Here is a 15,776-nt window from a genome sequence, read left to right as displayed (position 1 = left end):
TTCATTTAAACTTATGTCATTTGAAAGTTAGATACAATCCTCCAATTTTTTTAATAAAAGCGGACAGTTGCACAATTGCTAAAATACTAGTTTTTATTAACATCAGATATTTATGTAGTTATTAGTTCACAATCTCACCTGAAATATTAGGATACAGTAAAAGTCCGTTTATTACTCTAAATAAATATGTCTTATATCTATCTAATACTATGGTTTTTTTTAAAAATTATTATGATGTAACCATAAACAAAATGAAAACAAAAACGTAACAGGAGAAGGTTACTGAATTTTATAGCGATATTTATTATCAAGTAGACTGAAACAAATGATAAACAAATAAAAAAAATACGATTCTACGTTATAATTTTCAATTAATATTAAATTACACATATTCATTTTTAAAAGTACATAAAATTTAATTCAATAATAACTTCTGATTATTTTTTTTTTATTTTTCATATATTTTTTATTGTTATTATTGAATTATTATTCATTGTAAAACTTTTTTTACAATCGGAGGTTAACAATAATTAAAAGGATATTAAGTCGCATTCCAGCCGATGTGCCTTCCCCTTATAAGATCCAAATATTTTATTAATTAAAATTTCATTTGGCTATAACTTTGGATTCAATGAAACTAATTACCACTTATCGTTGAAAAGCTCTAAATGAGGGCTGATACTGCAGTTAAGAAAAATTCCAAAATCCGAATTTTTTGGATTTTAATCTAATTTGGACACTTTTGTTACAATCGATTGTAATCAAAAGGGGAGGTGCACAACTAGATGTTACAACAATCCTAAATCCAAAATTTCAACATCGTACGGCTAATCGTTTTTGAATTATGCGAGATATGTACGTACAGAGATCACGCCGAAACTAAGCAAAATGCATTCTGGGATGGTCAAAATGGTTATTTTCGTTGAAATCTGAAAACCGAAATTTTTTGCGATCACAATATTTTTTTTATTTCGTACAAGGAAGTAATAAAAATAAAAATAAAAATGGGGGAATCACTGAAAGTTAATGATGAGGAAAGGCAAATTATTTTCCTTGTGTTGAGTTTTTTGCCAAATGAAAACAGCGTGTTTTTTTTTTTTTTTAATTATTTCTTTGCTAATAGAATATTATTACTTTTTTGTTATATAACTGCTCTTTATAAGCAATATCTTAATCCCATATAATTTGCGTGGGAGGTAGTAAAACGAGCAGTTCAGGAAAGGAATAAATAAATACTTCATTCCATATCATGACCATACATTGTAAAAATAATTTTGATTGTAGTACCTTTCTTTATTCCACGAATAATAAAAAATTAAATGTAGTGTTCTGAAAGAATCAAAGAAAACCATGGAAGAATCATGATCAGAATAGCATTACGAAATACAAAATTAGAAATAAAATTTGTAAGTGGTGAAAAAAAACAGCGATTCAGTTATGGCAAGACAGTTAATAACATTTTAAAGACGTTAACTGCTAAATAATTGAATAAATATTTTATTTTACGCTTGCAACAAGAATGTAAAAAAAAATCATTGTTTGTCTAACGAGTATCGCTTAAAAACTTATCAAGTGAGAAATAGAAACAGCCCCATTAAAATAAATGTACTTCTAAATAAATTTTTCTGAGATATTTTAAAAACTCACTGGGTTGATCTAGTAGTTAAACTCCTCATCGCATATCAGTTGATTTCGAATTCGAGAGTTCTAAGGTTAAAATCCTAGTAAAGCCAGTTATTTTTACATGGATTTGAATACTAGATCGTGGATATCGGTGTTCTTTGGTCATTGGGTTTCAATTAAGCACACATCTCAGGAATGGTCGACCTGAGACTGTGCAAGACTACACTTCATTTACACTCATACGTATCATCCTTATTCATCCTCTGAAGTAATACTTGTGGTATTACTGTGGTACTTACCTGTGTATTACTGTAATACTTACTGTGTAAGTATTACCTGTGGTATAACAGTAATTCAGTGGTTTCGGAGGCTAAATAAAAAAAGAGAGATATTTTAAAACTTCGTATAATTTATTAAAAATAGAAACTAGAAAATAATAACCGAAACATTAAGCTGTTTAGGAGGGGAAATTCTATTTTTAATTTTTATGAAAATTATGTTTTTTTTGTTTTTTTTTTTATCAATGATTTTTACTTTCCTGGCATCATAGTTCTAAAGCTACGCTGCAAGAAGGAAAGTATGGTAATCAGTCAAAAAAGGGGATAAGGGTCTTTTTTTAATTTCTCGACATTTCATGACCCAGGGACGCCAAAAAACAAAAGAAGTGGTGTCGGAGTGATGTTCCTACGTACGTACGTGTGTTGGCATGTTTGAAGCGTAATAGCTTTTGACTGGATAAACTGATTTTAATGAAATTTTGTACAAGACTCGTGTGTGTGTGTGTATATATATATATATATATGTATGGCAATGTATTGGTAAACTTTTGGGATTATCTACAGTGGGTGGGGTTTTTTTTGGGGGTCAATTTTCTCAAAATTTTGCAAACATACCCTCCGCTTTACATTAAGTACATGCGTGGATGTTTGTTTACTTTATTACCATTTGCTTTTTTTTAATTTTGTTCCAAATTCTCTTCTTCCCCAAAAATCGAAAAAAGCTATTTTTTTTTATTTATTACATATTATTTAACCGCATTTTTATAAATATCTTTCTAGGCGTAGTAGTTGTGCAAGTGACAAAAAAATATATATATTGGACAATATAAGGGGAGGGGAAGCCGATCAAAGTTTAAAAATATCGATTTTTTTTAAATTAAAAAAACTCTTTTTGTTTTATTGAAACTTAATAATAATAATAATAATAATAATAACAATTACAAATAAATTTCATCATAATTCACTCATCACCCACAAAAAAGAGAACTTAGTAAACTGTTTACAGGTTGTACGTTTTTCAGCCTTTTTTTTTTTTTTGAAGCTTCTTCCATTTAATATAATAAACGTAGAAAAATAAACAAAAAGTTTTGGAAGATGATTTTGGAGTTGGAAAGTAGAAAAAAATAAAATTCCAATTTTTTTTTTCTTCCGATGGACTATAAAAAAATACACATTGACAAAAAAAAATGATGTTATTGCTAAAAGTTAAGTAGTATCTAACTTAATTTTTTACATAATCGTCAAAACGATTGAGGAATTTGTTGTATCGTGTCTTTAGCTTGATCCCCTTTACAAAGAAGTTTGCCGCCAGTGAGATAGATTCCTGAAGTTATTCTTTTGTGGCCAAGTGTCGTCTCCCAACTGAACCTTCAATTCTCGAAAGAGGTGAAAATCGCTAGATGCTAGGTGGACTATACGATGGATAGTAGAAAACTTCCCGCTTGAATTGCTTGAGAAGGTCTTGCGTCACGTTGGCACAGTGCGGTCGTGCATTGTCGTGAATCAAAACCACGCCAGACGAGAGAGCATAACCCACCGGGTTGGTCTAATGGTTAACGCGTCTTCTCAAATCAGCTGATTTGGAAGTCGAGAGTTACAGCGTTCAAGTCCTAGTAAAGCCAGTTATTTTTACATGGATTTGAATACTAGATCGTGGATACCGGTGTTCTTTGGTGGTTGGGTTTCAATTAACCACACATCTCAGGAACGGTCGAACTGAGAATGTACAAGACTACACTTCATCTACACTCATACATATCATCCTCATTCATCCTCTGAAGAATTATCTAAACGGTAGTTACCGGAGGCTAAACAGGAAAAAGAAAGACTAGAGAGCATGCCTCTTCGTTTGTTCAGAATCGCTCTTCGGAGGCGCCGTAAAGATTCACAATAAACTTCCTTTGTTATTGTTGTCCTCTGCTCCATAAAGTCCTCCAACAGGATACCTTTTTGGTCCCAAAAAACTGTAGCCATTGTTTTCCTGTTGCTCAGTGTCTGTTTGAACATTTTCGCCTTGTTTTTAGAAGAAGTATGCATCCACTGCTTAGACTTTTCTGGATTGTCATACTGGATCATCGCAAGTAACAATAGACTTTAAAAACTCTTCCTCCTCATTATCGTAACGCGTGAGAAACATTAAGGCTGACGTCATCCCTGTGTTTTGTGATCGTCACTCAACATTTTTGGGACCCAACGTGCACACAGTTTCCGATATCTTATGTCTTTAGTCACAGTTGCGTACAGAGCAGACCTTGAAATTTCTGGGATTTCTGCAGAAAGTTCACTTACCCGTAACTTCCATTTGTCGCGGGCAAATTTATTAAAAGGCTCAACCAGGCGTACAGTAGCGACAGACCTGCGTCCTTACCCACCTTCGTCGTGGACGTCCGTTCGCCGTTCTTTAAATTTCCTACACTATTCTCATACGCTACCATCACTCATAAAGTGATGAATTTCAGCAGCGCTACATCCTTCTGTTTGCAAATTACACTTGGGGGAGCATTGATCGTAGGAACCATGTTCAGTTGCTCATAGCTCGGCCTAGCCTAATGCTATGGAGCCCGCAATGGCAGAGGTTTGGGGGGGGGCGGCATAATCGCACGACGCACAGATCTTTCTTTTTTCCTGTTAGCCTCCGGTAATTACCGTTCAGATAATACTTCAGCGGATGAATGAGGATGATATGTATGAGTGTAAATGAAGTATGTAGTCTTGCATAGTTTCAGTCGACCATTCCTGAGGTGTGGTTAATTCGACGCGCAGAACTGGTTCTCGTCTATCTCTTCTGTACTTAGATGCATAATCGGAGGTTGAAAAAAAAAACAACCCTCGTATAAAAATAATTGTACAATTAAACTTCATCATATATTACCCCCATCAGAAAAATAAAACTTATGTAACCTTTTTCATTTTATCACTATTTCTTTTCTATATAAGAACAAATAAACAATCCCAAGAATGTACACCAACTTTGTTGTCAGATTTTAAAAAATATCTTCAAATTTTGTTGCTAAAATATATTTATAATCTCAAACATTATCTTAGTCCATTAAGAAGCGTCGAGAAATACAATATATTTGAAAAAAATATATTATTTTCTATTAAAACAGGAGTTTAATTAATTAATTCGTTAAATAATAAAGTTTTCGCATAAACTTTTCGGTGCTAAAAAGTTGTGATTATCCCGTTTTTTAATTAAATGGTTACATTTCCAAGAACTTGAATTTATTTTTTTATTGCGGTTTTTTATTTGTTAACATAATAATAGGAATCGTATTTTTCTCACTTCCGCGAGGGGAAATTTTATCTTAGATACGTAGTTCTGTTTCTGCTTTAGCAGTTAATATCTCTCTTTTAATCGTCCATTATCTTCGATAGATTTTCGCCCTCTTAGTTACGTAGATATCTTCTCTATTTATAGAATCTTTACTGGTATTATTTGTTGGTGGTGTATTTTTAGACTAATAAGTGATATTTGATTTTATTTTTTTATGCAGTTTTGACCTTTTTTTTATTCATAATTTGTTTCCTGTTGGTCTTAAATAATTTGAATAAGTATTTGATTATGTAAGTAAAAGTAAAACGAATATCCCTTTGCTAAGAATAAATTTTATTGTGTTTATTCTTGTAATATGTTCTCAGCAAAATAGCAAGGACGTTTTAACTTTTTTTTTCCTTCATATGCTGTTAATGTGTTTTAATTACTGTAGTTTTTTTGTCATTAATTTGATTCATGATCATCTGTCAGTGTATTCATTATAAATATATATTTCAGCATTGTCATTAAGAGTAAATTTAAAAAAATTGTTGTTTTATTAATTATATATTTTTTTAAATTTCTGTTGTGTATTTGTAAATAATAAATTAACAGTGAGTGATAAATGTTGTACTTTTAAAAATATATAATATTTTATTAGTTTAGCGGTTATATTTGTTTTATTAAAATCCATTATTTTTTTGTAATTTTTTTTAATGGTAGAATGAAAATATGCTGTGTAATTGGCTGATAGGTGTTTTATATATGTAACTTTTCGTAAACGAATCTTCATTTTATAGTAGCATAAAAAAAGGTTAGTCATTATAAACAGCATTTACTTTATTTATTTTATCTTAAATTATGCTGAATCATATATTAAACAAATTGAATAGATGTATCTGTTAATTTAATTGTTTGGGATAAAAGAAAAATTAACTAAATATATTGTGAGAGAGACCTGGATGATTTTCATTTTAAGACAAAAGACAACTTCACTTTACTCATCTTTTATAATTTGCCGTTTTACACTAAGTCCTGTACAAAAAAGTGAAAATTCACACTAAGTAAGAAGTTAGTGATATTCCCGTCAAAATGAGAAAAAATTTGAGGTTATGTTGTTTATCATCTTGGAAATTCCCTTTTTCCTTTCATTGCTGCCAACCTTTATCAATTTACGTTTGTTTCAATGTTTTTCACATAATACATATTTTCTTACTACTCGTGTCATATCTACTATAAAGAAAACAAATAATCCACATAAATTTACGTAAAAAAGGCAATTTTCCCTCCCCGATAAAATAATTTTTTCATACTACATTTGAAATATAAGATTTTTACGATTTTTAACAAGGTAAATCAAACATAAATAGAAAATATTCAACACTGTGTGTTATGTGTACTAAAATAACAAGTTTAACATAATTATTTTATAAGATCGAATTTATCAAGAGGAAAGTTTTTAATAACTAAGTACGTGACTGATCACTTAGGGTTCTTTTAGTTGTCATACCTAAATACTGATGGGTGTTGCTCTCTCAATGACGTGAAACTTTCTGTTGTGCTTCTTAGGTAGACGTAAAATCGCTGATCGCGTGGATAGATTTCCCATAAATGATAACGATAGTATTTCTGTTGCTTATTAAGCGAAACTTTTGGGTGTTTTATTAGATAAGTTCTTTTAGGCTTATTAAATTGATCTCGTTTAACAAAATCAGACCGTACAAGTTTTTTTTTTTGAAGAACTCTTAACAAAACTGTCATCATTATTATTATTATTATGCTTACGTATATTCTCGTCTTAAATTTCTATCATCTCTTAAATCTCCCGCAAAAAGTAAGAATGAGCTTTTTAATGTACAAAAATAGACTGTTATATCATTGTTTGGGGTCCATCACTACGAATCATGCAGTTCGATATTAAGTAAATTAAATATTTTAACTTAGATATATATGCTCAAAATAATTTTCAATTGCCTCTTTTGAATTGTGAATTATAGAATTTTTTTATTTGATGAATTTACTTTAGCATTATTTTATAAGATCATATTTGAATAATTAATGTGGATTTTAATGGCATGAATAAATAATGTGTTATTATGTTCCCATCAGAATAAAAAATGAATTTATGGATATTTCTCAAGCTTTCTTTCCTTCATTCCTCTTTCCCTCTCCCGAACCGATAACTCCGTTCTATTGTACTATTAATAAAACAATTAAAATAATCATAAATGAGGTCGCTACAAGGAAAATCAGTCCATTAGCTGTAAGATCTATATTATTGCATACGCCAGTGTACGGTCATGTTAAGCACAAAGTCTGCCAATTAAATAAATTAGTAAAAATGATAATACGAGTTAACCGCAACTATAACAGTTTCACAAACTGTTTCCTGTAAGGGGTTGTCTGAAAAAGCCAAAGCTGCGGCTAATATACCTAATGAGTAAAACTAGGTCTGTTACTCTTCATAAAATGTTATCTATTAGATTAATATTACGGAGATTTTTTATTCGAGCCCTGACTTCCGTTTTGTATATTATAACTAAATTTAATTTCTATTAACTATTCATAAGCAAAAATGAGGTGGGAATCTTTTTTTTATATAAAAATTTATAAAAAGGAGTTTTTAGTTAAAAATATGATTTTCTTTTCGGATTCTGTTTACGAGTAATTAAATTGGAAATGTAGTAGATTAATTTAGATTTTAAAACTTAAATTATCATAGTAATATTTTTTAATATATATTTATATATATAAATTGAGATACGCGAGTTTAGATGATCTAATGATACATATGATAAAATCTTAAGTAAAAATATATCATGAAATGGGTTGAAATATTTACGTTTTCTACTATTACAGAGTATAACAAAGGAATATTATTGCTAATGGTGAAAAATACTTACTTGAATTATCGGTAAGGGCACGTGGATTTAATGTTTTTATGATATAAAACTTTAAAAAAAATTTAATAAATTTTAAAGTATTCTCTTCGTTGAAGGGGTTCAATTAATTCTCTTCGTTGTTCAAAAATTAAGTTTCTGCATTATTATTGATACAGTAGCGAACAAATTAATCCAACAAAGGGAATTTTTGTTCCGTTGTACAGAATTTTCATTCTGTGGCAGACTGCTTGCTGTTTGATGTTTCAGATTATGTCGTTAGTTCATATACAAACAGAATTAGTGGTTTTTTGTGCTTTGAAAATTAATTGTCAATTAGTTTTTGGTAAAATTGTGAGTTTCTGTTATAAGTTTGTTATTCGTTTCTAGTTAATACAATGGATATAACCTCACGAAAGCGGTCCCAAATTGTTGCTGTGCCAACACACACAAATGACTCAAAGACAGATTACCGGTGAGTGTAGTGTGGGGTTAGGTACTGTAAATGAATTCGTGAAAAGGTTTAGGGAAACAGGTTCCATCTCTCCACAGAGAAAAGGAAAATGTGGACGGAAAAAGAAAACCACGCCTACACAGGATCGATTATTAATAAAAAAAAGCAAAATTAATTCATGGTTGTTAGCTGTTGACTTTAATAGGGACTAATGTTTCTGATATGACATTTCGTAGAAGATTGTTGGCAGTGGGAAGGATTGCTCGAAACCTAAAAACCGAAACGGAAACCTAAAAAGAAGCGGTTACTGACACAGGATATGAAGACAAAAAGACTTCAATGGACAAAGGAACATAAAGAAGAACTATTGAGATGTGGAAAAACGTTATTTTTTCATACGAGACTCATTTCTTTGTCCAAGGGGAGAGAGAGTAGTCCACATTCGTAAGTCAGCAGATGAGAAGATACTACGCTAGCAAACCTGCAACAAGCTCCCAAACACCCAGCGAAAAAGATATTTCGGGGATGTTTTACACATGAAGGGCCAGGAACACTTATGCCTGTGAATGGGATGATGAAATCGGACCAATACAGTAACATATGCCAAAAAAAATAGACCCGCTTATGTAGAAGAACCCACAACTCATTTTCCAACATGTCACATGACAAAGAAAGCAAAAGAGTTCTTCAAAAACCAAAAACTTCGATTGTTCTCGTAGCCAGGGAACTCCCGCAACCTGAATCCCATTGAAAATATATGGGTCATACTAAAAAGAAGACTTGAGAAAATGAATTGTAGCACAAAAACTGACCTTATTATTTCAGTGTTACAGGTTTGGTTTCAAGATGAAAGAATCAAAAATCATTGGTTTACCTTAGCGGAATAAATGCCAAAGAGGATTAATGAGGTAATCAAAAATAAAGGACACATAAATTATTAAATTTGAGTAAGTTTGACTATTAAACATTTTTTCTTTTAAAAATAAAATTTTCTGTTAAAAATACTGTTCGGATTAATTTTTTCGCCACTGTAAAATAAATTTCCCAACTTTCTAATTCTGTTTCTTAATTAATTTTTTTTTAAACTCGTTCCTGATCAACTAATTCTGTGAACAGTCAACATGCAATGTTGGATTACTGGCAGTAATCCAACATTTTTGGGACCAGTAATTTATTTTTTGATTACGGTAATAACACAATTAAAAATATTAATTTACATTACTATATTAATAAATGAAATAATATTAGACTGCAATTAATTATAATAATTTAATTAAGCAAACGTTTTCACTAAAACGGTATCGTAGTTCACAACAGCATTATATTCAAAGCTGACAGTAGTAATATGGACATATAGGCCTACGGAATCGCAACATGTTGGATATAGCTGCGGAATAAAAAATAAAATGATACTTCATATTAATTTACTAAATAATAATCGATTAATACTACTGAATATCGTCCTTAGCCGGTTTCGTCTGCAGTTTCCGTAGAACTAACTTCTGTGATAGGCCAAGAACCTTCGATTTCTGAACTTGACTCGGTTTCACTTCCACCGGAATTGATTTACAATTCGTCTTCACTACCTGATGTCTCATCATCGTCCATTCCTATATTTATAATTGTGCTTTCAGTAGCATCTTCCATTAATATAACGCATCTGTTTTCTGGTAAGGATCCATTATCTCCTCAACTTTTGACTGTAATCTTTTCCAGTCTTCTACAGTAATTGACGAAACTGCATCATCTAACGGCTCTCTGTTCTGTTAATAACATGTAGGACATATTGCGATCTCGAGTTTTTTTTTTAACTAGATTCCAAATAAATTCAATTGGCTTAAAATTTGGGTAGTACGTGACAATCTAAGCAACTATAATTCCTTTGTTATTTAGTATTTTGTCTAATTCATATTCTTTTTCTTGACGGTGTCGTTTGGCAATTTTTAAACTGTTTTTTTATTAGATCTGGGTTGTAGTAAATTTATTTTTTTGGAGCTATTCTTGAATACTTTTTTCAATTAATTGGATGATAAGTTTATTACTTCTTTGACGAAGTAAAGGAAGTATTGTGATCGTGAAAAATTTCGGTTTCCAGATTCAACGGAAATATTTATTTTGACTACCCCTGTATCCATTTTGACTATTTTCAGCGTTGTGACATCTGTACGTATTTGCGTATCTCGCATAACTCAAAAACGATTAGCCGTAGGATGTTGAAATGTTTTATTTAGTACTGTTGTGACATCTGGGTGTGCACATCTTTTGATTGCAATCGACTGAACCAGAAGTGTCCAAAAAGCCCCAAAATCCAAACCAATTTGGATTTTGAACTTTCTATTAACTGTAGTAATAAGCCCTCTTTGAGAGCTTTTCAACGATATATCATAAGTGGTACTTATTTTCATTGGTTCCAGAATTACAGCCAAATAAAATATTAAAGAAATATTTGGATCTAAGAGGAAGGCACATCGGTACATCAGACTTCATCTCCTTTTTTAACCTTTTTTTTAATTTAAATATATTGATACCTCTCATTGTAAAAAAAAATTACGATGAATAATAAATTCAATAGCAAAAAAAAAGTTTTTAATGAAATAAAATTTTACGTACTAATCATTTAAAAAAAATGTAAATATAATTTAATAGGCATACAAGCAAGCCCTTTGTTGTTCACATCAATTTTTGTTTTGTTTATTATAGTAAGGTGTGTTCTCTATGACTAAAATACAATTTGTCGGTATTCCTGGTATATTCTTGTTTATCAATTCTATAATTCACGCGTGTGCTTGTAATAATATAATATTACTTAAACCAAAACAATTGATGTAAGAAATTTATACTTTATTTACTTGTATGTACGTTTTTTTAGTGCGATATATTTCCATCATCGTTTAAAATACAAAAAAAAAAAAAAAAAAAACAATTTCTCTTATTACAAAATAACTGGCAAAAGATAAAATTCATTACATATTCAAACATAGCCGTAATTAAGCAAAAGAAATACTGATTTTTATTATTAAACATTGAAATTAAAATGACATCAATTAATTCATTTGTATGAAATTAATATAAATAAAGCCTAATAAATAATATAATGATACGTAACACTGTGCGTCTGCATACACAGACAGTAATGTTTAAAATAGCAATCGAATCTCACGGCAGAAGTAGCAATTAAGTAACTAGTACCACTGGAACGTGACTGTACACAGCAGCAGTTCGTAAACTTTCGAAATATTAACCTCGCTTGTCGACTGTTAGTTATTTTTTTATTTAGTATATTCATATATTTATTTTATATTTTAAATAATTAACATGGCCTTTTATTTTTTATTTTGAAATTAATTTTGTATTTGATGCTGCTCTGATCAGTGTTTCGCCATGGTTTCCCTTGATCCATCCAGGCAAATGTTGGCACCCATCGGGTTGGTCTAGTGGTGAACGCGTCTTCCCAAATCAGCAAGTCGTGAGTTCCAGCGTTAAAGTCCTAGTAAAGGCAGTTACATTTATACGGATTTGAATACTAAATCGTGGATACCTGTGTCTTTGGTAGTTGGGTTTCAATTAACCACTAATCTCAGGAATGGTCTAACTGAGACTGTACAAGACTACACTTCATTTATACTCATACATATCATCCTCTGAAGTAATACCTGAACGGTAATTCCCGGAGGCTAAACAGGAAAAAAAGGCAAATGTTGGGGCATTTCCTTTTATTATTTGTAGAGTAGCACTTACACCCTTGCCTGACAAAATTTATATAATGTATATTATGTACTGATGACAATAAAAAATTTACTTATTAATTGCCTTTACAAAACAGTCTATAAATACCCGTCCTTTCTTCCGGTAAAATTTTATCTTTTGCATTTCCGAGGACTGACACATTTTCTAGATGAAGCTATGATTGTGTAAAAGTACTGATTGTTAACAAATATTTTTAATTCGTTGCTGATTGGAGAGCTATAGATATTTTTTCCATCCTTTCTCCAATCTTTTTCTTTACATTTTCAAATCTGTTTATTTTTTATTTTATTTTATAAACGCTGTTAGAAATATAATAACAGGGTTTCACAGGTTTGTTTTGTTATTTATTTACTTTTTCATAAACTATTTCATCACAAGTCCCTGCTTATAATTGTTTAACAATGGACATGATCATTTAGGTTTAAATTTTAAGCCTGCCAATTAATGTTAGTGATTAGCTTGCTCGCTCCGAGATCAATTGATCTCGGGTTCGATTCCCTGCAAGGGTCTGACACGTATTTCATCTGCCATTTCGTTCATATTATCATACTCGTTAAAATACATGCAAAATCATGTACGAAGTCGTATAATATAAAACAGAGAACAAAAGGTTTTTTTTAGAGTGGTTTTATTGATATACGATTGGTAAATCTTAAAGGTGACGAAGTATTTTCCTTGTCTTCCTTATTATTAATTAAATAATTAGAATATTTTTTTAATAACCCCAACAATAAAAAATTAAGTTTTTTATCAAATTCTGGTCATTGCAGAATATTCACATTTTCTAAAAAAAAAAGGAGTAATTATTATGCAATTCTTTTAAATGGCTTAATTGTTGAATAATTAAATGCTAGATCTATGCGTATGTTTAAAGGTCAGTTGACAGTGAGTATTTTCTTTTTTTTAGAATAAAAATATCCCATTTATTTTCTTTATAGTCGTTATTTAATATTAATAATCATTGTTTTTACTCTTTCAGTTTTTATCAGTTTGAAACTTTTCTCTGGATGAACAGTTACGAGGGTGAGATTAATTTTTAGCTCTTAATTACAGGAGTATTGTCATTTAGGACATTTTAAAATAAATTTTATAGTACAAGAGGACAGTAATGTAACACAAGTTCAGTTTTGTAGAGCGTTTTATTGATTTATCAGATCAATCAGAAATTTGTGTTTTCGTTTACTTTAAATGAGTGTTCATAGGATGATTTGTCACTGACTTGTTTGGATAAATTCTTTAAGTTCTTTGAAGATTCCAGAAAAGATCTGCGACATCATTTGCCGATTTTTTTTTTTAAAAAGTTACATTAATTAATATTATTAACCATTAATTTACAGAACTAAGTCTATTGTTAATGGGAAATTGTACCGAGCGGTATAACTTTATCATTCTATTGGAACTGAATCGTTAAATATGGCTTTCGACAATTATCACAATTTTTTCCTTCCGGATATATAGAACTATCAGATAGACAAGTGAAGGGAAAGTGCTTTTTTTATGTTTTCTGTTTCTTCAAAGTAACTTTTTTTTTCATTTACTACTTTTGTAGCCATTTTCAGGGACTTGTTTGATATGAAAATGTGTTTTATTAAAAAAAGATTTATGTTGTAATTAAAAATTAATACTTAACTCTAGTATTTCTATAAAAGAGATTGTGATTTGAATTATTGTTTTTTTCTGTACTGGTATTTTTATTTCAATTTTTTATATTTTTTTATTGTTATTCCTTTGTTATTTTTCCATGATTTTTTTTTTTTTTAATTCACTTTTCTTTAATATTTGTTCATTTGTTTGTGTCCATGAGTATTTTATAAATTATTGATTTTCTTTCTACTTTATTGCTGAATAATTTTATTTAATAATATTTATTTATAACATTTTATTTTAAAGAAATATAGAATAACATTTTTTTTATAATTAAAAACTTGAAAATTTATATTTATTATACGTGTTTAAAATCAAGGCTAAATGCTTTTACAATAGGATGTTGTCGGTTATTTTATTATTGTTTTGAATTTAAATTAATATTACATAGATTTTACTGATATATGTGTATTGGTTATATATCTATCATTAAATTATGGTGACATAATTAAGCTTCCTGTGGAGCCACGAAAAGGAGCTGTGTTTGTTTCATAAAATCACATCCTAAATTTGTACTTACGTATCTAATAATCCATTAGATTAGTTTAAATTTTTAAGAAGAGTAAAATTTTCAGTTTTACCTGATGGCCACCTTCGTCATTATTTTTTGTAGCCTCCGGGTAGAGTTTCCTGTCACACTCATCGGCAGAATTTCCACCAAAAAGAGCAGTTAATTCACCCAGTCCTTTCTTTGTACTGTAGCTATAATTAGAGCAACCCACCAAGTTGGTCTATTTGTGAACGCGTCTTCCCATATCAGCTGATTAGGAAGTCAAGAGTTCCAGCGTTCAAGTCCTAGTAAAGTCAGTTATTTTTATACGAATTTGAATACTAGATCGTGGATACCGGAGTTCTTTGGTGGTTGGGTTTCAATTAACGAGACATCTCAGAAATGGTTTAACTGAGACTTTACAAGACTACACTTCATTTACACTCATACGTATCATCCTTATTCATCCTCTTAACTAATACCTGAACAGTAATTCCCGGAGGCAAAACAGAAAAAAAAGAAAGAGCAGTGATTGATCTCATATATATATATCAAGGAAAGTAAGGATCAAAGATAATGAACCGGGATAACTGTGAAGGGAAAAAATGATAAATTCATAGGTCCCGTGGGACATTTTGAATAACAACAACAGTAATAACAAACTAAGATAATTTAAATGTTATTAATTCATGAAAATTTTTTTTTTTCAGCATAAGTTGACGTTTCAGGATAAAAAAAAACACAGGATAACAAAAATAAAATTACAAAATAAGTTTTCTCTTGAATTTAATCTTTTGACAAAGATTTTTACTACTTTTATCTTCTTCACTTATTAAAGGTTAAATTTATCAAATACCAAGAAAAAAATTCTTATCATTGCTGTTGTCATACAGTACAAATATTTACCCCAAAAATTACCACTTCCATAAAATAAACGATTTTAGTTACAGCAACTGTAACTGGAGAAGAAAAAAGTTCATACAATACATACTGGTTATTTGTATGTTAATTCATTGATAAAAGGAATAATTGAACCACTTAATATTAAAAACAAGTTTACTCTTTTCTTGTTATTCTATTATTACCTTTTTTGTTCTTCTGTTATTCGGTTTTCTTTGTGTTTATAAACTTGAAATTATTTTTTACATAATAAGCACGTAAAACCATCTGGCTCTATTGATAACATTTTGTTTGCGACTTATTCAGCACTGATTATTTTTAAAATTTCTACCTTGAATACGTTTTTACTTCCTTTTACGAAGTAAAGAAAGTATTGTGATCGCTAAAAATTTCAGTTTTCAGATTTCAACGGAAATATCCATTTTTACCATCCCTGAATCCATTTTGACTAGTTTCAGCCTGACGTCTGTACGTACGTATCTCGCATAACTCGAAAACGATTAGC

At 30.1% G+C, this 15,776-nt stretch overlaps 1 protein-coding gene across 3 annotated transcripts in view; it reads left to right on the top strand.

The window, feature by feature from the left end:
* plx (PTB_TBC1D1_like and TBC domain-containing protein plx) overlaps positions 1–15,776 on the top strand; it is a 344,267-nt gene that overhangs the window by 71,086 nt on the left and 257,405 nt on the right. The window contains exon 2 of one of the 3 annotated variants that reach the window (XM_075368470.1): positions 13,217–13,260. The exons of the other annotated variants lie outside the window; for them this stretch is intronic. The gene's annotated coding sequence lies outside the window, so the exon portion shown is untranslated. The remainder of the gene's footprint in view (positions 1–13,216; positions 13,261–15,776) is intronic. 3 annotated transcript variants of the gene reach the window in all.

Source organism: Lycorma delicatula, chromosome 6 (assembly GCF_047948215.1).
Source record: "Lycorma delicatula isolate Av1 chromosome 6, ASM4794821v1, whole genome shotgun sequence".
NCBI classification, from domain to species: domain Eukaryota; kingdom Metazoa; phylum Arthropoda; class Insecta; order Hemiptera; family Fulgoridae; genus Lycorma; species Lycorma delicatula.
The sequence above is the reverse complement of the archived record's forward strand: the minus strand, read 5'-3'. Positions and strand labels throughout refer to the sequence as shown.